This window comes from Cupressus sempervirens, chromosome 5 (assembly GCF_028749045.1).
Source record: "Cupressus sempervirens isolate cs-2001-9-10 chromosome 5, ASM2874904v1, whole genome shotgun sequence".
Taxonomy (NCBI): domain Eukaryota; kingdom Viridiplantae; phylum Streptophyta; class Pinopsida; order Cupressales; family Cupressaceae; genus Cupressus; species Cupressus sempervirens.
Window position 1 is genome coordinate 350,827,878 of NC_143122.1, and position 25,606 is coordinate 350,853,483.

Sequence of the window (25,606 nt, forward strand, 5' to 3'; positions counted from 1 at the left end):
CTTGCTAAGGATATTGACCCTGTTAGGAGTCTATGAAGAATGTATAGTGTCTCGAGTCCCAATTAGGAGACTAGGCCTTGTTAGCAGCCTCAATCCTATTAGGAATTGGTATATCATATACAAATGCGTGCAAGAAGATCCCACTACCCTAACATGCAACTATACAATAAGATCTTCAAGAAATAAGTATACATACAATGCTGCAATACTTGTTGCTTCACAAATCTTCTGATTGACAATTATTTATACAAGAGTGACTATGCACATATCAATTTGTATCATATATCGCATTAAAATGCTTCACATCATATATAATATCACATTCACTTGTTACTCTCATTTCACAAGATCATATCAAGTTCACTATAATGTCCCCTTTTTAGCATTCATAGCATGATGTTGTCGTTAGCCTATTTCCCCACGGTCCCATAGGCTAACCAGGACATTAAAAGGGCTTAGAGGCCATTTGGCCTAGATAGTTTTAGTTGCAAGTCTTTCTGAGGAGTTTTGAGGCAACTTTGGGCATACTTACTATTGATAGTAAGTCATCTTGGGCATGGGTGGACATCCAGTGGCAATGGTATGTCGATGGTAATTGTTTAAAATTGGCAAGAAGACTTGTTTATCATTGATAAGATTTGTTTTGCATTGATAAAGCTATTTTATAAAGTTAAATTTAAATATTTAACTTTATTAATACATAGACTATAGTTTGTGGGAAATATTTAAATTAAAAGAGTCCCTTTTATTTTATAACACATTGGAGACATAAGTTACATAAAGGGAGTTATGTTTTATCCCACATTGAGAAAACGAAGGATGGAGCTCTTGTGAGAACACTATAAAAGAAATGGAAGAGCTTCTTTTAAGCATGGTTGGAAATATCAAAGAAATTGGAGAATTTTTTGGAGGTTATGTCTCAATAGTTTGAAGGACAAAATCCCTTCAAGCTGAAAATCTTAATGCCATTGAAAGATATGGTCTTGAGATTCAACTGGGTAGCGATCTGAAAAAGCAAAAATGAAAAAGCAGTCTGAAAAAGTGGAACCGAAAAAGTGGATGGAAAAAGTGGAATCAAAAAAGCAAGCGAAAAAAGTGGAACTGAAAAAGCAGGCGAAAAAAGTGGAATCGAAAAAGCAAGTGAAAAAAGTGGAACCGAAAAAGTAGGCTGAAAAGCAGTTCAAAAAAGTAAAGCAGAAGGGGCAGCATTGAAGGAAAATTATTACAGACATCTACAACCAGGTTCCCTTGTTAGTATTGCTTTTTTTAGGGTATTATAAGTTTTAGCTGTAAGTGTGCATTATACCAGCATTGTCATTTTGGTAATCCATGTAAATGCCAAAGTCTTGTCCATATTTCATGAGCATTGTATTAGAAATTTGATTGCAATCAAAAAGATAATAGCAGCTGGTGTCATTTAAGCAATTCAATCTCATTATTTATCAGCTAGATAGTTTGAATACCAACTGTTTGCAAAAATTCCAGTTGGCTGTAGGTGTTCTTTTCTCATGCTTAGATCATAATATATGCACTGAATATTGTCAAAATTAGGAGTACACTCATGTTAGGTCATTGTGTAGTTCATTGTAATCTTCTATCACTAGATTCTCATTGATGCAAATTGGAAAAAAGTCATTTAAAGCAAGCTGAAATACTATATCAATCATATGTCTCTTGCATGTGAATTGTTTGACAAAATTCTTTGAGCCTTCAATCAGCATCTTTGAGAGCAGATTTGAGGAGGGTTATTATAGTGGTATCAGAGCTTGCTTGCAAAGTGTTTGACAAAATGTCAAACAATTGAAGTATAAATATTTTTGGAGTTTGAAGAAGTTATAACCTATTGGGGTCATTACAGTGGTATCAAAGCTATAAGTCCTGCCATCCTGTGGAGGTCTTATAGGGAATTTGGATTAGCCAGAGAGAGAAAAGTGTTTGACAAAATGAATGCCGGTCCAGATTAGGGAAAAGAAAGATTCTTACAATTATTAGACACCTTAGCACAGGGATAGCGATCAGCAGAGCAAAGAGCACATGAACAGAGTCAGAGATTTGAGCTAATGATGTAGGTGATGGCTCATCAAATGGGGTTGAATGCTAATGTGGTTGGAGGAAATAATTAGAATGGTAATAATCAAGATGGGGCACATAATGGAGGTGAACAAGTTGAGAACAATTTCGGTCATGCACCCTAGCAAACTAGGATAGTGAGTTTGAGGCCCATGGTTTCAACATTTCCTCCTAGAGCTCCAGAGTAGCCCGTACTAGAGCCCCAGATCACTGATATACAGGACTAGCTACAGAGAGATTGGGAAGCTGGAGGTCCATATTTTATAGCTCTAATTACCTTTAGGGAGTATATAGATGTGCAGATGAAGCATATGCCACGTGGACATGACAAGAACCAGAGCTATGAGCTATGGAAGAAAGTAGGGAAACTTTAGTTACCATATTATGATGGCTCGAGGAAGTCTACAGCAAGAGCTTGGGTTCAAAAGCTTGACACATATTTTCAAATGAACCCTATGCCTGAGGAAGAAGCTATTAAGTATGTAGCAATTCACCTGGATGGGTTAGCACACAAGTGGTGGCATCATGGTATGGTCACTATGGGTCATGCACACATTACCTCCTATGTGGAGTTTAAGGAGAGATTGATTGAACATTTTGATAGGCCTAAGGATCTTACCTTCCCTATGACAGGAAAAAATTTGTATGAGGAGTTTAACAGACATGCTGATTCAATACAGGGAGACATTAGCACATCTTCAGGTAATGGTTTATTTGTATCATCTTCACAGGTAGAAGGGATTACAGACGTTGTGCAGGTTGAGCCAGAAGGTGATATCACAGGCACAACGGATTGTGCGATTGACATAGATAGTGATTCTAGTATAGTTGGGCTAGATGAAGTTACAGCAGTTGAGGATACTATCATGTTTGAGGATAGTACAATTGATCAAAAAGTGAGCATTCAAAACTTTGCAAAAAATGAGTACCAAGCACAGTTGGATGCTTCTTCACATGAGATAGAGGAGAGACAGAAAGGAGTCACAACAGGTTCTTGTGACAACTTACAATAGATCAAGGAAGATGCAGTGAAGAAGGAGGAGAAGGAGGTTGACTGGCTTTTTCATGAGCTGGAGGATACTCAAAATTCCTTGGTGTGTACTCAATTGGCTCTCCAGGATTTTAAGAGACACATGGACGAGCTTTATCTTGAGGTGATTTCAGTTCGAGAGTTAGCGCGTATAGCAGGGACTCAATTTTCTTTTACAGTGGAGTCACATGATGATGATATGAATATGTCTAACATTCACACTTCAAATTCAAATATTGTAGATAGGTGCATGAAGTCAGTTGGTATTGTCCACATTACTTAGGTGAGAAGTTTACTTGAATTGCCAGCTGGTTTCCGTTCATGGATTAGATGTTGGGATCCTTATCTTAGTACTTGGGATCATTTTGACCAGAGATATCTATCATTCCTTGGTAGTAGTATCTATTGCACCATCATAGACTTGATTAGTAGTTTTCCAGGTGTAGTTCTCATCCATGTCAGCAACTTGTTTGATGTTGGATTTAGTTTTTACACACCTATGTTGGGCATTGTTCATATATCCAGTCGACCATTCTTGTTGGAATGGGTTGATGATCTCTCAGATATGATAGAGTCTACAGAAGAGTCTCAGGATCTGATTATTATAGATGATAGCTATGCTAAGGTTACTCCTTTGGATAGTGTACTAGGGATAGAGTATAGAAGTTCGACCAGTCGGCACAATCATGTGTCTAGTTAGCTGAGAGTTGGCAAGCGAGACATTTCTATCACTTGCGAGCATTTCGATGCTACTCATCAGTTGTTAGCAATTTATGGATGGGGTTCTCCTACTAGTGATGATCAGGGAGGCAATTATCTTTCCTTGACAGAGATCCACTCTTTATGGGAGGCTATCTGGATTCTGAGACAAAATTATATGTAGTTGGTAGCCGACAAAGATTATCTTATGGAGTGGGGGAGTACAACATATGATGCATTATTGGCCAAGGAAGATGAGGTGAGTGAGCTTACTCAGCAGCTCGAGGTGACTTCTGAGATTCTTAAGAGTACATAGTTGGCTTTCAAGGAGTCATAATTTCATTTGGCTAAGGTGACCATGGAGTTAGAGCAACTTCGGTCTTTACCAAATTCTATATAATCACGGACTGTGGTGTCTAGTGATCCGCGAATGTCCATGGTCGAGGTTGATAGAGGTTGTGGAGATGAGGATATATCTGTCCACAACACTACTATTGGCATATTTGGTCCATTTCCACTGGAGGCAGGTTCAACTAAGTTGGGCACTGCAGCTGAGCATTGTGATATGTTTAATTTGGAGGGCACAGAAATAATTAATGGAATAAGGAGCCAAATAACAACACCATTTCAAGGCTTTGTCTTGAAATGTTCTAGAAAATAACTTAGTCACAAACTTATAGTCATAAGAAAAATCACTACACAAGGTTTGAAAGGTTTTCAAATGGGTCATAGGATCAGCTTTAATTTTATAACTATCAAGATAGGGAATCTCAATGCTAGAAGGTATAATAGCTCAAAGTATGTCTAAGGAAAAAACACTAGCAATATTACATGTAGGAATGTTATGCTTAGTTTGTGTGAATGAATCAAGTTGTTGTTGAAAAGATGAAACATTTTGAATAAGGCTATTAAGAGTTGGATTAGTAGAAGAAGTAATAAGAAGAGAACATCGGATTTGTTAAGAATGTTATGAGACATAGAAGGAATATTAGATGAAGAATGAATCATAATAGAAGTGGTTGAAGAAGGTTTGGAATATGTAAAGGGAACAATATTTTGAGGTGACATAGATGAATGTAATGAAACATTTAGGACACTTTAAGGGAGAGTCAGATTTGGAAAAATTATGGAGCTAGGATTGGAAGTTTGGAGAGATGTCACAATCGGTGGAACATAAGTAGGAACAATGGGAATGGGGAGAGAAGATTCAAAGGAGGGAGAACATATTTAATCTCTTGATTACTATAGATTAAGGATTTAACATTGGTATTGAAAAGGTAGGAAACAATAAGAAAAGGGTCAATACAATATTCATCATTTATAATTTGTTTGTTGATGGAGGAATAAATAGGATAAAGTAGATACTAAGTGGTGGGGGGGTGTGTGGTTAGTGAATCAAAATCTAAAACACTTTTTTCTTTTCTTAGATTCATCCACATCTATCAATAACTTGTGCATGTAAAACTAGTAATATAAATTTGATGTAACATATAAGTATGAGATATCACATGCATTAAAGTAAAACATATTACATAGTATTTTTTTACCAAGGAACCCTCCAAGGTGAAGGTAAAACTGGGGTCAAGATGACACCCACAAATTTTCACTACTAAAAGAATAAAGTTAACTAGTCAAGGTTACAATGTTTGACCATGAAATAATCCACCCTATGAGGGGTCTTCCCTGTTAAAGGCTTAAGAGACTACTAGGTCTCACCTTGTTAGAGGGTTTAACACTTAAAGAAAAGTAAGGACTCTGTTAGGAGATTTACAAAGATTTGTTAAGTCTGCTCTATTAAGATATTTACCCTGATTCAAGTCTATTAAAACTAATTTAGTACTTGACTCTTGGTTTTCTTTGTAAGCTAATTGTGAGTGTTCTCCTTGCTAACTAATCCTCTCCTCTAATATGATATTTTTGTCTTTCCCTTTTACTTCAATGCAATGAATTCTAATTTGATCTCAATCCTTTTCTATAAATAGCTTCATGTTCTCACATAAACTCTTTTCATATCCTTCTCTATTGGCATGTATATTATCTAGGTTAAGATCATCATTGTTTAAAGTTTTCCTTCAAGATTTTTCTAAATGATTTCATATTTTTCCTCTTCATCCTTATCGTTGAACACACAACATAGAGATTATGATCCACCACCTGTAAATTTTCTATAACAACCTCTAATAGTATTAAATGTTCTATAACAACCTCTTCAAAAATTAAATTTCCCTTCCAAATTGGCTTAATAATTATTCTTCCTAAAGCTCGATTTCATTCTTGACTTTCATGTAAACTTTGTGTAACTCATCCTTTACTATTTCTTGATGCTTAGTATTGTTGTTGCTTGACCTTCATTTTTCTTGGTACATACTAAGTAACTTACACATCTATTCTCAAAAACTTGCTTGGTCATTGATGAGCTCATCTTGTATAAAAAATACTTTGTGACCCAAAAATTTACTCGGCTCCTATAGAGCTAGGTACATACTTACTTATGCTCATGACTCAACCCATATAGAGTAGCTTGGTCATTGTGATGACCATCTAACTGTACCTTGTAAATGACTAAGTGGTTGACACTAATAGACAAAAATAGTTAGAAATACCAAAAATCTCCCCCTTTGACATTAGTGGAAAAAAAATTGTCATATTTACATCATTACAATACAATATAATAATGAGCTCTCCTCCTAAGTTGTATGACTTATGAACAATGCTAAAATAATACAAAAATGAATAACATAACCATTTCACCTTTATTCAAATATGTACACTATATATGTGTACTTCTTCTTTTACCTTTCTTTTGCATCTTGTACACATCACATTACTCTATCTATCTTCAATTATCTTTGCCCATCTTCTCATCTCTTTTCTTCTACACATATCTCTTTCCCCCTTGTTTTTGAAAACTATATGTCACTACTATTGGGGTTGAATGGGTGGAAGTAATCCATATGTTTCAATGAATTCCTTGTGAACTATGGTAATCATGGATAGTGCATGATCCCATGTGATTCTTGTTACCTCTAAAATATTATTCTACAACTATAATCTTGTAGATAAATCAACTAAGTTATCAACCATTGAAAGACTATGATCTTCTATGTTAAGATCCTAGGTTATTTTCAGTTCTCTCTACATGACCTCCAAATGAGGTATCAAAATTTCTTGAACAGAGATCAATTTGGATCTCATGTTTCTATCAGCTACCTAAAGCTTGGCTAATGTACCTTGAGCGTTCAGTAGATTATTATAATGATCAATGCTTGATCCTCCTAACTTCAAAATAATGTTGTTGGATGCCTTCATCTCATCTTGAGTCTTATTTATTTTTGCATGAATAGCATGTGTAAATCTTGACATGCCTAAAAAAATTGCGTACAAATATTGTATCTTTTGTATTAACTCAGTCATAATATGTGCTTTCTCTTGTAGTTACACTTTATATTTGACAATAGTAATGGAAACTTTGTCTAGAACTTTGGTTTCAAATCTTCTTGTTGATCATTAATCTATTAACTTTAGATTTGATTCCATATCTCCAACATTCACTTGATCAATTATATTTACAAGTTGGTTTATGGTTGGTGCATCTTCTTCAAAATTTTGAATCTCAAAAGAATCAACAAAAATATGCTTTACATCATATAATACATTTTTTCATTTTTGCTCCCTCTTGAGCTCTTCTTGTCTCTTCTTCTTTGCCAAAACTTCTTGCAAAAAAATAGTTTTCTCTAACGTGAGATTTTCTAGATCCAATTGTGGTATCTCAATGATTTCATCCAGACTAATCTCAATATCTAGTGAAACATCATTTATTGCTTTCTTCTTTCTACTAGGTGTGGAAGTGTTGTTTTTCATCACTGTCGTGTGAGTTGGTGAAGGGGTGTCACCACTCAGTCTTTCTTGTGCATCTATGCTCAAGACAACAATAGTTGCACTCTATTTAGCTTTATTTGATTCTTTTTCTTCCTCAATATGATGTGCTAAAATAATATTATCATTTTCATTTGTTTCTCTATTTACACCATCTTCATTTTTATTTGCAAGCCTTGACTTCTCAACTTTTAGGTTGTTAGGGGTTTTGGCATGTATAGGGGACATGTTGCCTTGTGGACTTAGCATACATGAGCTTTCTCCACTATTGTATTCATCATCAATGTTTACAATCACTACCTTCTTTTTAGTTAGTCCAAAAATGCTCTTCCACATCAATTCACTTTTTTGTCATACAACTTCCTCCTTATTTATCAACACAAAAAATGTTCTATATTTTGGAACAAATGTTCTTATGTTGTTCCAAAAAAAATTCCTATTGCTCCTAGGATAAAGCAAGCATAACTTTGACTAATGCATTAGTCCTTATCATTTTCTCTACCTTCTCTGCATGTTCCCATATTCATTTCAGTTTCTCATACAGATCTTTTGGTATCTTTCTCTCTATTTCACTAAGAGATAGCTTGAAATTTGACATCATTTCTATCATAGCCTCCTCAATTCTATTATTTTCATCATTATCTAGTGTATCATATTTCACAAATTAAAACTAGATAATCTTGGGGAACTCTTTATGTTTGAACATATCCCCTCAATAGACTTTTGTTTACTTTAAGGCATTCCTCTGACCAATCTCCTTCTTCTAGTTTTGGGGGCACTGGGCCCAACAGAATCTTCTACTCTCTACTTTGTAATCTACTCAGCATTAGAAGCTTCTCTAGTCCTTGGCTTATTTGGTGGTGGATGTGTCAATGCCTTCTTCTTCAAATTGTTCCTAGATTCTTCTTTCTCAGAGGCATGGAAACAACTAACCTTGTCACCTTCTTCTACTTCATCTTGTTCTTCATCTTCATCAAGACCTTGTGTTAATTCCAGTGTTGATTTTCCCTTGCCTAGGGTGCCCAGCTTATCTTCTAGGTCTTCAATTATTTTCTTCCTTTTATTTTCCTTGGAATCTATCTTCATGTTCACATTTATCCTTTCTTTGGCTTCCTCATATCTTCCAAAAGATTCAACCTTTACATCTATCTCTTCTTTGAGTAGTGCATCAATGTTTTCACTTACAACAACACTTTCTATCTCATAATCAAAACTTTATAACCAAGTCTTCCTTGACTTAACTACTTGTACAAAAGTATTGTCCATGTCAACAAGAAAACATGTCACTTTAATATTTTGTGACCAATTCTTCTACAATTCTCATTCTCATTTTCACTCTTTGCTTAAATCTATCAAAATAAGAAACCATTATATTATCAAATTTTTCTCCCAATTGAGTAATATACTCATTGATTTGTTTCATCACTGGTTTTTCTTGCTTCCATATAAAATTTTGAATACTTGGAAAATACTTTTAGATATAGAAGAAAATACAAACTATTAGGTATCCAAACATTCACATTGAATTCTTCTATTTTCTTATTGATGATAGATTCTCTACAAGTTGTAACTTTTGTAGCTTGGCAAGATCATACTCATGATCTTTCATCACAATCTTCCACACTTGATCCATAGCCATACAAGGTACACTATTCAACCTACTGAATTGATATAATTTGTGAGAAATGATTCTCACTAAAAATTAACTTAGTGGATCTAAAATGTTTGTAATGGATAGATCACATCCATTCCACTCAACTCTAGTGTTAGCCTCAATTTCTTCATGGCTCAAATATCACATGGTCTTCTTCTTTTCTAGGTTTGGATAACCTATAACCCTATGTATCATTTTCTTGGTGATTTCCATTGGTCTATTTTGTAACAAATGTTTCATGTCATGAATTATTCTCAAAACAATTTTTATCCATTTGATTTTGAATTTTTTTTGGGAATTCTAGGGCACGAGTTAACCCTTTCCTTTCAACAATTTGAAATTTGTCCTTCAAGACTCCTTCATTACATAGTTTCTCATAAGTTTCTATAACTCCTCCAATTTTGCACATATAATAGCTTCTAACGTCATGGATCATAATGACCTTAGGTGGTATCGAAGATAGCATGCCCATAGAGTCTCTTTTCATATAAATCTCTAGAATAAAACAAAACTTAGGTGGAGGACAAGCGTTACTCTTCACCAGTTAAATTTTACTAACCTCTTGGTTTATTCTAATTATTGATGAAATTTCCGTTATCATAGATAGGATTTTAAGTTCTTCCTTCTTTAGATACAACACTCATTCACGTTCTTTACTTGTTCAAATTTTTGATCAAATCACTCTTGAAATCATTATTGGTTGCTCAAATCACTAAATTACTCTATGGTCTCAAAAATATGAATGTAAGGTATGAAATAATGTCTTCAAAATTTGTTATATACCTTCTTCCTAATCAATTAGGGTCTACACTAATGTTGCGTACTTAGATGAGTGGAAGCCAACTATCTCGGTTGATGTTGATTTATTTCAACTAGGTCTATAGCTCAATCTCTTCCATATCACTCAGAACCATGATTCTTGAAGTGCTCAGTCGATGTTGTAATGCTCGGTCAACATAAAAAATCTCCTTACACTCAAAATCTTTCACAAATTTGTTCTTATGCATCTTGTATATGCAAATATGAAAATTTGGCACATTTTCATGTAAGGAATTGATGTATGATATATCAATTAAGTATACAGCTCCCTCCATACCTCTCTTACTTAGTTTGAGATGACATGATCACCTTCTCCATTGGATTGGATGCTCTTAGCTCCATTACCTCCACTATTTCTATCTTCTATTTTCTTTTTCTATTTCTAGTTCATTTCATTCCTCACATGCTAAATGTCTACTTTTATTTTGCCTTTATTCTTTGTCTGCTTTTATGAATGTACTTGAGTCCTACAATTCTTGCTTTGATGTCCAAACTTGTGACACTTGAAACATGTATTGTTAGGTGCATAATTCTTCTTCCTCTAATTTGGCTAGTAGGGTTTTGTATCTAATCTATAGTCATATGCTCTATGCCCATATTTCTGATAGTTATAGTAGTAACCTTCAAATCTAAGTGTAGTAGGTGTATATCTTAGTCTTGACCTACACTCTTGTATATGATGTCCTTGTTTCTTGTAGTAAAAATAGTAACCAGTAAACTTAGGTTTAGAATTTTGCATACAATTTTTTCTCCTACAAATATTTACAATATGACCAAGTTTTCCATAGTGATAGCACATTGGTATGTCCTTTGGCCTTGCAGTTCTCATTTCTCCATTCTTGAATGATTCTCCTTTCTTAGAGCAGGAATGTCTTGACCCATTAGAATAGCTTGATGACTTCTTTAGTTCTTCAAAGTACTTCATTGTTTCCTTTGGTTTGTTGAATCTCTCCATGGATTCTTTCTCATTTCTCAATTCATTCTTTAGTATTTCATTGTGTGATTTCAAATTTACAATTTCCACATCCTGGTGATTCAATTCCTGATTTGCAAGCATGAGTTGATTCAAAATTTCCAGTTATGTATTTGTGAGCTTTTTTACAAATGATATAATTTCTTCAAGTTTGGTAGCCATTACCCTTTTTCCTTCTTTGGCCATAGTCCTTGTTATAAATTGTTAGTGTAAATAATTATTATTTACACTTTACTTAAGTTTACTTGGGATAAATGCATTATTTTATTATTTCTTAGTTTAGACACCTAGCACTAGTAAATTTGGACTCAATTTTTAACAAATTTTGGTCGATATTTTGACCCAAGTTGGTTGAAATTTCAACCAAGCAGTTTGTGGCAAATTTTCTCATTGAAAATTTGACCAACCTGCAGGTTAGTCAAAATTTTGACCAATACATTCATTGAAAATTTTTAATTTTTGTTAGCTCTGATTCGTCATTGTTGGTTGAAATTTTCACCAATGTTTGGTCAATTTTTTTATAGAATTGGTGAAAATTTTGACCAACTCTTGGTAGAAAACTATCAAGAATTGGTTTAAATTTCCACCAATGTTTGGTTGAATTTTTTTTATAATTGGTGGAAATTTTGACCAATTCTTGGTAGAAAACTATCAAGAATTGGTCAAAATTTCCACCAATGTTTGGTCGAATTTTTTTTGTTATGTTGTATCAAGCAATTATTTCTTATCCAAGCCATTTAATTTGTAACCTTTTAAATCTCTGCAAAGATAAAGTTAGAACAGGAAAAAATTTCTTCTCAAAGGTGTCCTCTGATTGTAAAGTGTCCATTCCATTATCTATTCAATAAACAAGACATATCTAGTTTAATAGATAATGGAATGGATGCTTTATAATTATAGGACACCTTTGAGAAGAAAAATTCTCCTGCTCCAACTTTATCTTTGCAGAGATTTAAAAGGTTGCAAATTAAATGGTTTGGATAAGAAACAATTACTTGATGCAACATGAAACAAATGGACATTTATGTATAGGGCACCATCAATTATGTGAGTGATGTAGATGTAGCCATATTTTTTGGGGTCAAAGCCACCAATTAATATAAGGTTTCTAATCTCCACAAGGTTGACATTGTGGTTGTAAGGGTTGTGGAGAGAGAACTTCCTTATTGTCTACTTCATCACTGATTAACTTGTACCACAGATCAATAGTCTTTATCTTTGTTGTGGGATCCTATCCCCTATGCGAGTGTCGATGTAGAAGTCAAAGCAGAAAAAATAAGTGAAAGTGTGTTGAATAAGGTTTCTAATATTGACTTGGTCAACATTGTCACAACAAGATCATCACATAAGCAAGATGGAAATTAATCAGAGATGGTGATAATAATATTTGTAGATTCATAAAGAGATTTCTATAAATAGAAATTGCATCAATAATTCATTTACCCATTCATACATTCTCAAGTTATAACAGACTTCTCTTCAGATCGGCCATCATATCAGGATTATTGTTTGGATAAAAAATTGTACTCATCTAATCCATATAGGATTGATTCACAAACATATCCAAATATATGTCTTACAAAATCAAATATTGCATTTGCAACTCATTCAATCTATAAAGAGATGAATCAGAAACATATCAAACTTCTTGTCATCCTAAATTTGATTCTGTTATTCTAAGAGCATTATTGATATTATTGAAATTGAAATAACAGATATAATTGTTTATATAAATTTATCTCCATTATCTAAACTAGTCTAGATATAAGGTTTATATAGCTGATATTTGTTTGATCTAGATAACATCCACCCATGGTAAATAGTTAGCCTCTCATATGGGAGTCTTAGGTTCAAGTCTCCTCAAACTTAACACATAAAAATAATGAATTTCAAAAAATAATAAAATAACGAATAAACTAGACTTCATCCATTACCTATAAAAAAAATTGGTCATATTATGACAAGTGAGGATAAGACAAGTGCCAAAGTTCTTCAATTGTTTCACCTACCTGCCTATCCGCCTAAAGTATAAAATAATTACAAGGATGCATAGTTATGGCTACAACAAGTTGGCAAGAAAGAAAGTGTATTAATATTTGATGATGTTGAAATTCTTCTTACTAAGGACATGAAGAGGAAGAATCATGAAACTTCATTAGGAGACACTTTCATAAACAACAAAGGGGGCAGATCACAAGGAGGTAATCATTACAAGGGATGAATGTTCAAATGACTATTGGACTTCACATTCAACAATAACCACATTATCTATCATCCCAAATCCATTTACAGAGTGTCACAATGTCTATATAAAGTGTCACAATGTATATATAGAGTGTCACAATGTTTATGACCTTACTTGTTTCTGAGAGTTTCTTTTCAAGACTTAAGGAAATCCTATATATGCCTTACCATTCAAGAACTAAGTTTTGTATTTCTAAAACTTGATCTAGTGCCTTGAACAAAATAGGCAAAAGGGTGTTAGCTCTAGTAAAAGCTAAAGTTGTATACCCTTGAGAGGACTAGATCCAAAGGCCACAATAAAGAAGTTATTATAGAAATGATGTTCAACAATGGAAACAAAAAAGAAATAGAATATAGAATTATTGCAACTGTAGCTACAATGTTCACAATTGATAATGTAATGTACATATTTTTAAATTAGGTTTTGAATGGAAGGAAAATTGTAAGAGAGGATAATGTGTATGTAGATATAGAGTGATTAACAAAATAGAACAAGCACATGTGGCAATGCCACATGATTAATAAACCTATGGTAGCTTTTTGAAATATTGAGGTGGCCTATTAGACCTTTACACAAGAATAAGGCAGTCTATACCTTACAAAATTGGGATCAACCATACCTATAAATAGAAAAATTATAAGATTTTTTGGCATCATGTGGATAAAGAGATTAGATAAGCCCTTGAAAAAATTCTTCAAGAAATCCCACAAAGGTCTAATATACAAGGACTTATTTGAGCCTTAGCCTCTTTGTGACTAGGGACCTTTCAATTTTTTAGAATTACAGTACAAATAGGGTGATCTCATCAACCTTGAACTAGGACAACTATTTTGTTCTTATTAAGTGATGATGAGATAGGTGGGGCAATTTCACTGCAAACTATGTTGGTAAAGAAAACCACAAAAAATTGAGTAGAATAGAAGAAAAGTGATGAATTGTTTAAGCTAAAGAAATAGGTGAATTCCTTGTAGACTATCCATTGGTGATCAGGATAAAAATATTCCACTATTGGAAAGCAGCAGTAAATATTACATGTGCTTGTATTTAGATGATAGTACTCAAATGTTAGATAACTAGGTAAGTACAAAAAATAGAAATATGTTGTAAAAGCCAAGTCAATCATTTAAATTTCTTTCTATAGTAGAACTACCTACAATTAGAATGCAATGAGAACAAAATTTATCCACGATCCATAGTTCCTCTAGAATTTATATTCCTCACTTCACCAAACAAGAGATAACATAAGATAATAAATCTCATGAGTTACAAAGAGAGATATGAAATCATAAAGTCATCATATTTACCTAAAGTCCATAGTAATTTCTAAGTGAATACAAAAATTCCTCACTGTCATTTTCTATGATTAATTTTGACATGGCTTCAAGATTCAGATTGAGTATCTACATATAATTGATTTGAATCATAATATTACAATCAAGTAGAACTTGAAAACCATCAAGAAATACTATCCAAATCATTTTAATAGCTCTATAAGTAAAAACTAAAATGATCCAAACTCTATTAATAATAGGGAGTCAATCTTGCTCCTTTGAAAAGTTGAAACAATCATGAAGAAAAGAAATATTGTAGAACATGAACTGGGTACCTGTGGAATGCAGGCCACAATACAATCAACCATGATGTTGTGTTCTCTATAGTAGGATAAGAGATCTGATTCATGGAATTCTACCCTTTCAAGTAGAGTCTTCCCCTCATCATCATAAATTGGGAACCCATTCTCATCTAAGGAGTTTAGATACAAGTTTATCCAAGAAACTTTGACAGCTCTGGGATTAATATCAAGACCATAAACCTATAAAAGGAATAAATGAATCAAGTAAAAATATATTAGACATGCATAGGTGTATGAGTGCACATTATTATACACAAAATATACATAATTTTTGTGCAACACAATAATCTCCAATACCAAAAAATCCCCATCTGATGTTAGAATTTAGTTGCAGCCTAAGCAATAAAACAAGAGAAGCATTTAACATGGGAAGGATCAACAATTTGAATCAAATTAGGTTTGTCCAATTAAAGTAAAGGTAAATTAGAGATATCCAATGTTGCAATAATCAAATTGGAAAAAATGAGAATTTATTAGGAGCTTGCCTTCTAAGGGGACCACTTTTCAGCTAATGCAATGGATATCCATCCATTCCCATAACCAAGTTCAATCACTATTCTGTCCTTAAACATAGAATTAGGGTACCTGTTGATTCCTTCAAAAAATGTAAAGGACCAATCCTTTGGAATAAAAATACTCAAAAGCTCCATCATTGTCAACTTCTTCCTATTTTTTTGAAAACTTGATTAACAAAAAATACTTGTCAGTAAAAAGATTTAATATTCGTTTTAAAGCAACAAGTTCTCACAATAGAGAATAAATGAGAAAAATGGACTGGATGGTTCTTGTTGATGACTAGTGGTCCAAGGCATAGCTATGGTCATTTAACTCAAAATGATCTGAACTAGTTGAAAGCAAGACAGAGCTGTCATTAAAGTTGAAGGAAGAGCTATGTCTACCTTGTAAGAAGAATTCACAGTATCAATTGCCAAAGATAATGAATGTCTTAATTTATAATGACTCCTAATCAATAAAAAATGTCTTATAATTTTTTTATCCATGTGTAATTCCTCCCAATTTCCAATTATTATATCCAAGCGCAGCATAATCATAAAGTACCCAAATTCTACCAGAGTAGAAGATAAGCCTCACAAAACCAAAAGAAAAAGGAGAGTGAAATTTACAAAACATTAATGTATTATCAAACAAAAGCCCATGTGAAAGATTTAAAGTGGTGAAAATAAATTTTATTATCAAAAGAAAGTGTTTATGAAACAAAAATACCAACAATCAATAGGAATTCAGGAGAATAAAAAGAATTTGGAGGAATATATTATATTGATCCTCACACCATATGTTGTGTAAATTTTGTTTACAGTTGAAAACTAAAATAGGGAAGGTCATTTTTTTTTAACATTCAACTTCAATGGATCGTAATAAGTTGTAAACCATTACATTTTTATTTAGTAAATTAATGTGTGATGAGAAACAAACCTTACAAACAATGACCAGTGTTTTCAAAACCCTTGACGTAGATTGAAATACTAAAACTATTCAAAAACTCCTAAAAGATTATAGATGGAAACATAATACAACATAGATACAATACACACTACATACCACTAGTAAATGATGGTATATACAATGTAAATCCAAAGATTTTGTTACTACCTGTTCTATAAAATTTTGACCTCTAGCGAATTGTAGAAGTTTGAGTATGTTGGACAGCCAGACAAAATATATAATAGGCATGAGCTTTTGAGGTGTTCACTTTCTAAAATTTGTTTTATTCTGTAGGTGAAACAATAAAATTACAAAAAATAATTGATTGACAATTTTCATATGTAGATACATTTAACCCAGAGAAAGTTTTGGGAGGAAATTAATAAAACAGATCTAAGGTGGAATTCTAATAGTAATTTATAAGTGTTTCTCTTAAGAACGTGTTGCTCATAAGGGGCTAACTATTAGTATTAAATAGCACATCCACTTGTTTGAGCTTGAGCTATATTTGTAGATTTTTAGAACATATTATAGAAAAACAATTGACAAACAGATTAAAAGACCAACTGAGCAAAAAACTAAAGATGATAAGAGCTTTACCCTTACTAAGCTAGGATAGTCAAATACCAAAATCCACCATCCAAATCTGGTAATTTGGTAAATAATGGTATATATAATATAGTTGTTGGAAATAATCAAGACTAGCTAGGTTACTGAGAGGGGATGGGTGAATCCGTAACCTCAAAACTTTTGACAAATTTAGCACTTAATAACATAATCCAATTATCATCAATTGATCTAATCTACTAAATGCATGAGAAATTGAAACATAAACATTCATGGCACATGAACACAATATTTGGTGACCTAGAAACCTTCCAAATAAAAATTAAAACTAGGGTGGGGATGATACCCACAAAACTTCAATACTGAAGTATAAAGTTGGCCTATTAAAGCTTACAATGATCACTTCTGATGATCTACCCTGTTAGGAGCAATTAGGACTGCTAGGTCCACCTTGTTAGAGGTTTTACAAACATACAATGAAGTATGCACTTAGTAAAGAGATTTAAGAAAAGATTGTTAAGTCTACCCTCTTAAAGGATTTGAAGTTGATTCACTTGTTAGTATGAAATAGTAAATCTAACTTACACTTGAATTGCTGATTTAGATCCTTGAAATGTTGATCACCTCTTTGTGATAGATGTAACTTGAATGTTCCTGACTTGACCTTGCTCAACACTTTACTTTGCTACTAATTCACATTCGCATTCTCATGTATCAAAACATTACTACTATTTCTTCAACTATGATTGGGTATGATACACTACATTACATATATACCAGCCCAATTCTCATAATTACAAGGTCAGCCAAAACACAAGTTAACACCAATATTACTGAGTCGGCCCAAATGTAGAAACTCGGGTTTTGAAAGCTAACTTGGTGAATTTCTAATACTCAGCATCCACTACATTACTCAACATCATCATGCATTTAGTAGAAGTAGAGGTTCAGTCCATACTAATCACTCAACATAGTTTCAAACTTGGTATACATTGGAGACTCAGTAGATACTGTGTCACTCGGTAGAAACTGAATCCCATGTTTACCATGCCTACACTCAGTAAACACTACTCATCCCATCACTTGGTTAACACTGGCTTCACATCACAAGAATTGATGACTTGGTAGACATTGTGAAGCTTGGGAACCTTTGATTGCTTGATAAAAACTAAACTACTTGGTCTGAATTGTTGGACTTCACACTGCCTATATTCACTTGGTAACCAGTAGAATGCTCAGTATGAACTATGAAACTTGGTAACTACTAAATTTCTTGACAAACACTGGAGACTGAACGAAGAGCTTGATAACCATACAAAATATAAATAAGTGTTGTCACTAATAACAAACATGACTTAATGCCAACAATCTCCCCCTTTGGCATTAGTGACAAAAACACTTATTAGCCAAAACTTATGTACATTGACATGCTAATATTGATTTTGATTTTTCAAAATTTCTCTCTGTAATTCTGTTGTATATACATTTGCACATATTGCCCCCATACAATGTACATATCATATTAGGCATAATATCATACTAAGTGTATATAAAAATATCTTTCCTTCTTAAATATATACGTGTCTCTCTCCCTTTTTATTATGCACATGTCTCTCCCCCTTTTTGACAATAATGCCAAAGATTTATACACAATCTACTTATATAGAGACAACAAAATGTGAGAGAAACTCAGAATGTACCTTAAGAATAAGAGTTAAGGTCTTGTCCCAATTTTCTTGCAAAATTTTGTAGGTTTAAAGTGCAACTTGGACTTCTATAGAGAGCTCAATAATATGATTTGCAATTGAAAAATTGTTGTCATGGATCAATATTTTAGAATAAGCAATATGCTTTTGCATTGTATCCATGATAGGAAGGATCATATTTTGGATGTCTATAATTGTAGACTAGATCCTTACTTCCTCTCTCAATAAGTCTGGTTGCTTATTTGATAGCAATTAGATCCTCATGTGGTGTGCAGAGCTTGAACTGGGGTCATGTTACAACTTCTGAGCACTAGCCTTCAGATCCTCATCAATCTTACTCAATTTTCCCTTTATTTATTTTGTATATTTGATAACATCACATAACTTAGTAAAAGAAGATGTTACATTTGTGTTGGGTGCTTCAAGATTTGCCAAAACTGAAGAAAGATCTACCTAATGGATGGCAATTTTCTGAGCAATGTGCTTAAGCACTTTATTGTCAAACTTCTTCTCTACCTTCTCTATCAGCTTTTCCTAGCTAGTAGAATCCTCATTGAATTTATTTACAACTTCTTCTAATTGAAACAAAATATGTTGAGAAGAATCAACATCCACACCTATAGCCTCTATCAGAATATTCATAGCACTCTCTATGATTTTGAATTCCCTGTCTCTCTCTTCTCTTAGCTGCTTTTTCTTGGCTTTTTGTTCAAGTAGCTAACTAACCAATCTCATTTTCTCTATAGTAGCATTATCAAAATCTAACTTGAGGATTTCAATCTCATTATCCAAATCTATATCTTCCCCAATTTCTTTTCCACTAATTAGAAGTTTTAGTGGTTTCTTTGGTTCAACTTCTAACACTAATGCTTTGGATTTTGAAACAAAAACAATAGTGGAAATGGTAGGGCTTTCAATAAAAACTTGTATAGTGCCTACTAAAGGAATGCTTACTGGAGTACTAAAAGAATCCAAAATTGATGTATTTGCAAAACTTCACAAAATTGAAGTATTTATAGGTGGAATACTTGATAGAAGTATTTAAAATAGAAGAACTTACTGGAGCATGTACACCTAAAGTAGTCATAACTGAAGAATCCAAAACTATAGAACATGAAATTGTACTTACTATTGATGAACCAAACTCATGTACTGAAGAAGTAGAAGGTTACAACTTGGTAGATGAATTGGTAGACACTTCCATTAGAGATACCTAGAGCTAAGAGGGAGCGAAGAGTGATTAGACATATGATGTATCTATTGTGGTCAGAATTACACTTGTTGAAGCTATCTCCATGCCTAATGATGTTGCTATTTTTACTAGAGAGTGAGGGAGGCTATGACTTCCATAGCTATCCTAACTAGATCACTTTCTTCTTCTTCTTTTTCTTCTTTCCTATCTTCCTCTTTAGCTTCTTCCTCTTTCTCTTCTTCACCATCCTTCATCAAATCTTGATATTCTTCAGCATCAATGGTGACACAAGGAGTATTGTCTTCTTCATTATCTTCATCTTTGTCACTATCATCATCATCATTGATCTCAACTAGATTCTCACTTGGCTTGTGAAGATGTAACACATTCTTCCATAAGTTTTTTGCATTCTTCACAAGATGCTCAACATCTTTCATTAGAACAAGACAAGTATTGAATTTTAGAGTCATTTTTCTTTCATTGTCTTTTAGTGTTGTCTTTACCTCTACATTTGTCAAGTTGGGCACCAACTACTTTAGAGTCTGAATGGTATTATCCCATCTAACCTTGACCTTATCTAACAAAACTATAGGAATTTGAGATACGAAATGAACAGGAGAGAATTTCCATTTGCCTAACTTATCCATGATTAGATCTTCAACCTCTTTTTGTTCTACTTGAGTCCTAGTCTCATATTTGAGTGCTTTAAAGTTGTTTATTCTAGCACCTTCTCTCAATTGATTCAATATTTCCTAAAATGTAGGAAGAGGTCAATTAAAAACATCACTATCATCTTTTCTCGCTTTCTTCCTAGATCTTCTTGTGAATACAATTGTAGAGGGCTTGGGTGGTTTGGTGATAATCACCTTGCCTTTCTTTCTTATAGGATCTTCCTCCTTCTTAGATTCCTCTTCTTCATTCTTAGATTCCTTCTCATCTTCACCTTTGCCCTCGGTAAGCATAAGAGGGGTATTTGCTATTTTTAGTTTGGATATCCTCCTTTTACCTTTATTCACTACCTATGGAAGCTTGATCTCTAGTTCTATTCTAGCTTTGGCTTGATCATAAGTTCCAAAGATAGGTGCCTTTTGATCTACAGTCTCATTAACAAGGGCTTCAATTATTTCCTTTGTTTCATCAATATTAACCTCATAAGGAAGAGGTTTCACCCATACTTTTCTAGGTCTTATTGCCTGGGTGTATACTATGTTACAATCAACCATAAAAAAGACATCATCCTTATAATCTTCAACCAATTTTTGTGGAATCTAGAACCTGTTATTCATCTTTTCCTTTAAAACTTCAAAATAATTGTCCATGATACTATCAAAATTTTCACCCATTTCAACAATAAACTCATTAATATGGTACAAGATTGGTGTGTCCTTATTCCATACCAATATGCCTTTAGAAGGGAAAAACTTTTGAACATAAAAGAACAAACATGTCAACATAGAACCAAATTTGCATGGGTTATTCTTCGAGGTTCTAATGCTTTCCATGTTCTTGTTCAACTGCTTCAACATTAAATATGCTAGGTCATATTCCAAATTCTTCTTAACAACCTTATATGCTAGGTCAACTACCTCACATGGCATACTATTGAGTCAACTAGAGCTGTAAATCTTATGAGCAATAATATGAATGCTGTTAGAAATGGAAAAAGAAATCTGTAAATAAGCAATGCCAGGAAAGAATCTAAGTGAGTAAATGCATGAGAAGATATTACCATAAAATAGGAGAGAGAAATATTCAAGCTCCAACACCATGAGACAAGATATTTGGAAAGGGGAAAGCAAAGAAAACCCCTTGTGACATTATGAATGAGGCATCAAAAGCCTAAGAAGGAGGAGAGAGAGAGATAGAGAGCAATGCTCATACAATAATTAAGAAGAGGAAGAAACCTCATTGTTAAATGAGAGAGGAGGGTCATCTCTTAAATAGAGATGAGAGAGAGGAGTTAGAATGTAAATCCCATGTCTATGAATGCCACCATTCATAAGTCTGTGAGGCCAAGTGTGAGATTCCTCTTAAGGAGGAATAATCTAAAATTAGAAATTACAATATATATTTGTCCTCACATATTCCACTAGATGACAAAATAAGATGTAGTGGAAAAAGGACAAAAAAGAAATATATTAGGATACCTTGGCTTATATCCTAATATATTATCATAATAAATAAAAGAGGTCTAACCTTGGTTTATAAATACACCAAGGAAAGATTACAACTTCTAACACCCCCCTTTAATCTTTACTTGGGGTAATTACATCAAAGGGTATTAAACCCATAATTTACAAAAATTTGCAACTTAATCTTCAATATGAAGTAATTTGATTGTCTTCAAGCCATATGGTACATTTGTAGATCCAAGAGAAGTACATGATTCCTTTGAATGTGGAAGCATAGACACATCTTCATATGTGAAAAATCGAGAAGGTTCCTTAATAGATCACCTAAAAAAAAAAGAACAACAAGGCAAACATCCACAAGTAGAATGCCATCATATATGCAAATTAGAAATCCTTTTGAATAAGGATAATAGAACTCTCATAGAGAAACAATGAGTAAAACATGTTACCACAAAACAATGAAGATAACCTAATATCAAGATAAAGTATATGCTCAAAAATTGTCAACAAGGACAAATTGAGTAAAAAGCTTGATCAATGCTCTCATAAAAAGAATATTATACTAATGCACAAATGACCATAGACAAGGCCAACTAATGATACGTGCATCAACATTGCATCAATCATGTGGATATAGATAGTCCACTAATGAGTCATCCCACTACAGGTGAATGGGTCATGACTCCATCACCTACATGACCCACGATCTAGGCAATAAAGTATGCAGATCATTATCACATTAATATATGAAAATAACATAAAGGAGAGACATGCTGATCAAATTATAATTATCATGATTTTTGATAGGATAATCAAAAGAATGGATTATGAGGATATAACAACATATTGCCTTCAAATTGGATCAAATCATCTGAATTTGGAGAGAAAACTCCAATAATAACATCCTCTTCATTGAGGAACAAAATCATGGAGGGAAACTCCATAAATAATAATCTTTCAAAATGGAACCAATAGAACCAAATGGAGGGAAACTCCATAAAAATATTATCCTATCAAAATGGAACAGATAGGATCAAATGGAGGGAAACTCCATATAAAATGAGTGCATACCAATATAGGATGGAGGAATACTCCATGGGCCAGATAAGGCAACTATGTATCAGTTATACTGAGGGGACCTACATAGTTAACCTTGAAAAAAAAATTAAGCTCCCTATGCAACTCAAAACAAATATCATATAAATCATGTATATCAATGGTATAAAACCATAAAGTGCCAACATGGGCATAGAACAATGCTATAAAAGCATAAAACTGCAACCATGTGCAGATAGATCAATAAAATCAAATCATTAAATAATGAAGGCAATAGTGTAAGATTACTCATAATCCAAGTAGAATTAAGTAAAATGATTTAAGGAAGATCAACTAAATATAGATATTAGGTATAAAACTCCATTGAGGGTAAACATGAGTATTTAATTCATTTTGCAAAGGTATATATTAATTTCTGAAATATTATAGTCATAAATTATATATTTATCTAGGCATATATGTGGGCCCCCATATATACTCAAATAAATATACGAAAATAGATTGGTTAAAGAAAATAATCACCTTTCCATACTTAATATTTTGGAAAGTCACAATATTTACCTTGGTTCAAAAATATAACCTCAAAGAAATAAGAACATAAAGTCATGGGGCAAGAAAAGATCTCCCCATTTTTCTCATACTATGCCTTCAAGATTGGAAGTGATTCAAAAAGAATTTTTTTTTTTTTGAAATAAAACATTAAGAAAGATATAACTAAAAACTTAGTAAGTAATGATAGAGGTCAGATCTGGCAGATAAGAATATACTAAAAGAAGTTAAGAAACTTTTCTAAAAAAAGTTTGAATAAAAGCTTGTAATGAGTAAGAGAGATTTAAAATAGAATATTGCACTTGTTTGACAATGAATGATTTCATGCCAAAAATAGGTTGACAAGAGGTAATAATAAAAGTAAATGATGCCTCTGTCAAGAGCTAAAAAAAAGAAAAAGAATCTTGCATGCTAAAAAAAAGGTTACTAAGAATAGTAGAGATATGTCATAGCATACTGACAAAAGGTGAGTGAGCAGCAATCAGTCTGATTCTACTTTTAAAAATTCTCACCATAATTCTAACCATAACAAGCAATCATCTAAAAAAATCTGAAAATAAAAGACTAGCAACTGCAGATTAAGGTAAAAAAAAATTATATGAGGCTATACCAGGAAAAGGCAGAGTCCTTCTTGTGTGCATGTTGTTAACCCAAGCGGAGGCATCAGATCCTGACCCACAATTAGATCTGGTGGAAACCCCCTGATTCACAGGCGGATTATTGAGTGCGTCCACAAACCATTGCTGGTGGGTAGCAGCAGGAATAGCCTAGTCCATTCTTTCACTGTTTCCACAGCCTCAGTTTCATTTGATTTCCAGTGCTTTGCAATATTCTCAGAGAGTGGGTCATCGAGATTTGGTGAACTCAACAATGCTTGTATGCTCAGAAGAACAGTTCAAATTTGAAGAGCAAGACTCCACTTATCCTTCAGAATATCCAGACATATGTGACCAAGCTTGTCAATGTTGGGGTGGTAAATCTTTGTTTCATATCCACGTTGGGGGATTTGTTCAAATCTACAATGCAGACGAGGCTTGCAATATTCCTGATCATGCTAGTCATGGCATCTCCAACAGCAACTGCAAGTACATTTACATATTTCTCAGCAGCCTCTGCGGTCTCATAGTTTTCATCTTCTCTACACCAGTTTATTCGTTGCCTCGTCAATCTCAATCACCTCCTCCATCAACACTTCCTGGCAGCCGTTAACATTTGACGCCTTCTCGGGTTCTACTTTCGCCTTGCAGGCCGTCAATTTGGCGCACAAAATAGGCAAATCGATTCGACGGCCTGTGGTCATGACTAAGGCCCATGTGTACGCAGATGTAAATGTTATTTGCCCCAAAGATTACTGGGACTATGAGTCTCTTACCATGCAATGGGGTGAGCAGGACGATTATGAAGTGGTGAGAAAGGTTGAAAAGTTGGAAGGGGAAAATACAGCGAGGTTTTTGAGGGCATTAATACAACTAGCAACGAGCCGTGCGTTATCAAGATCCTCAAACCTGTCAAGAAAAAGAAGATTAAGAAAGAAATCAAGATACTACAGAACCTTTGTGGGGGCCCAAATATTGTGCAACTTCTTGACATAGTTCGTGATCAACAGTCAAAAACTCTGAGTCTTATTTTTGAATATGTGAACAACACAGATTTAAAGTCCTATATCCAACTCTTACGGATTATGACATCCGGTACTACATTTTTGAAATTCTTAAGGCTTTAGATTATTGTCATTCACAAGGCATTATGCACCATGATTTCAAGCCACACAATGTGATGATTGAACATGAACAGTGAAAGCTTCGTCTCATTGATTGGGGGCTTGCAGAATTCTATCATCCAGGAAAAGAATACAATGATTGTGTAGTGTCAAGATACTTCAAAGGTCCTGAGCTTCTTGTGGATTTACAAGATTATGATTATTCTCTGGACATGTGGAGCCAACAGCAACCAGAAGCTTGA

At 33.6% G+C, this 25,606-nt stretch overlaps 1 pseudogene; it reads left to right on the forward strand.

Moving 5' to 3' along the window:
* The first annotated feature begins 1,020 nt into the window (after positions 1-1,020).
* On the forward strand, positions 1,021-25,606 carry LOC149556165 (uncharacterized; annotated as a pseudogene).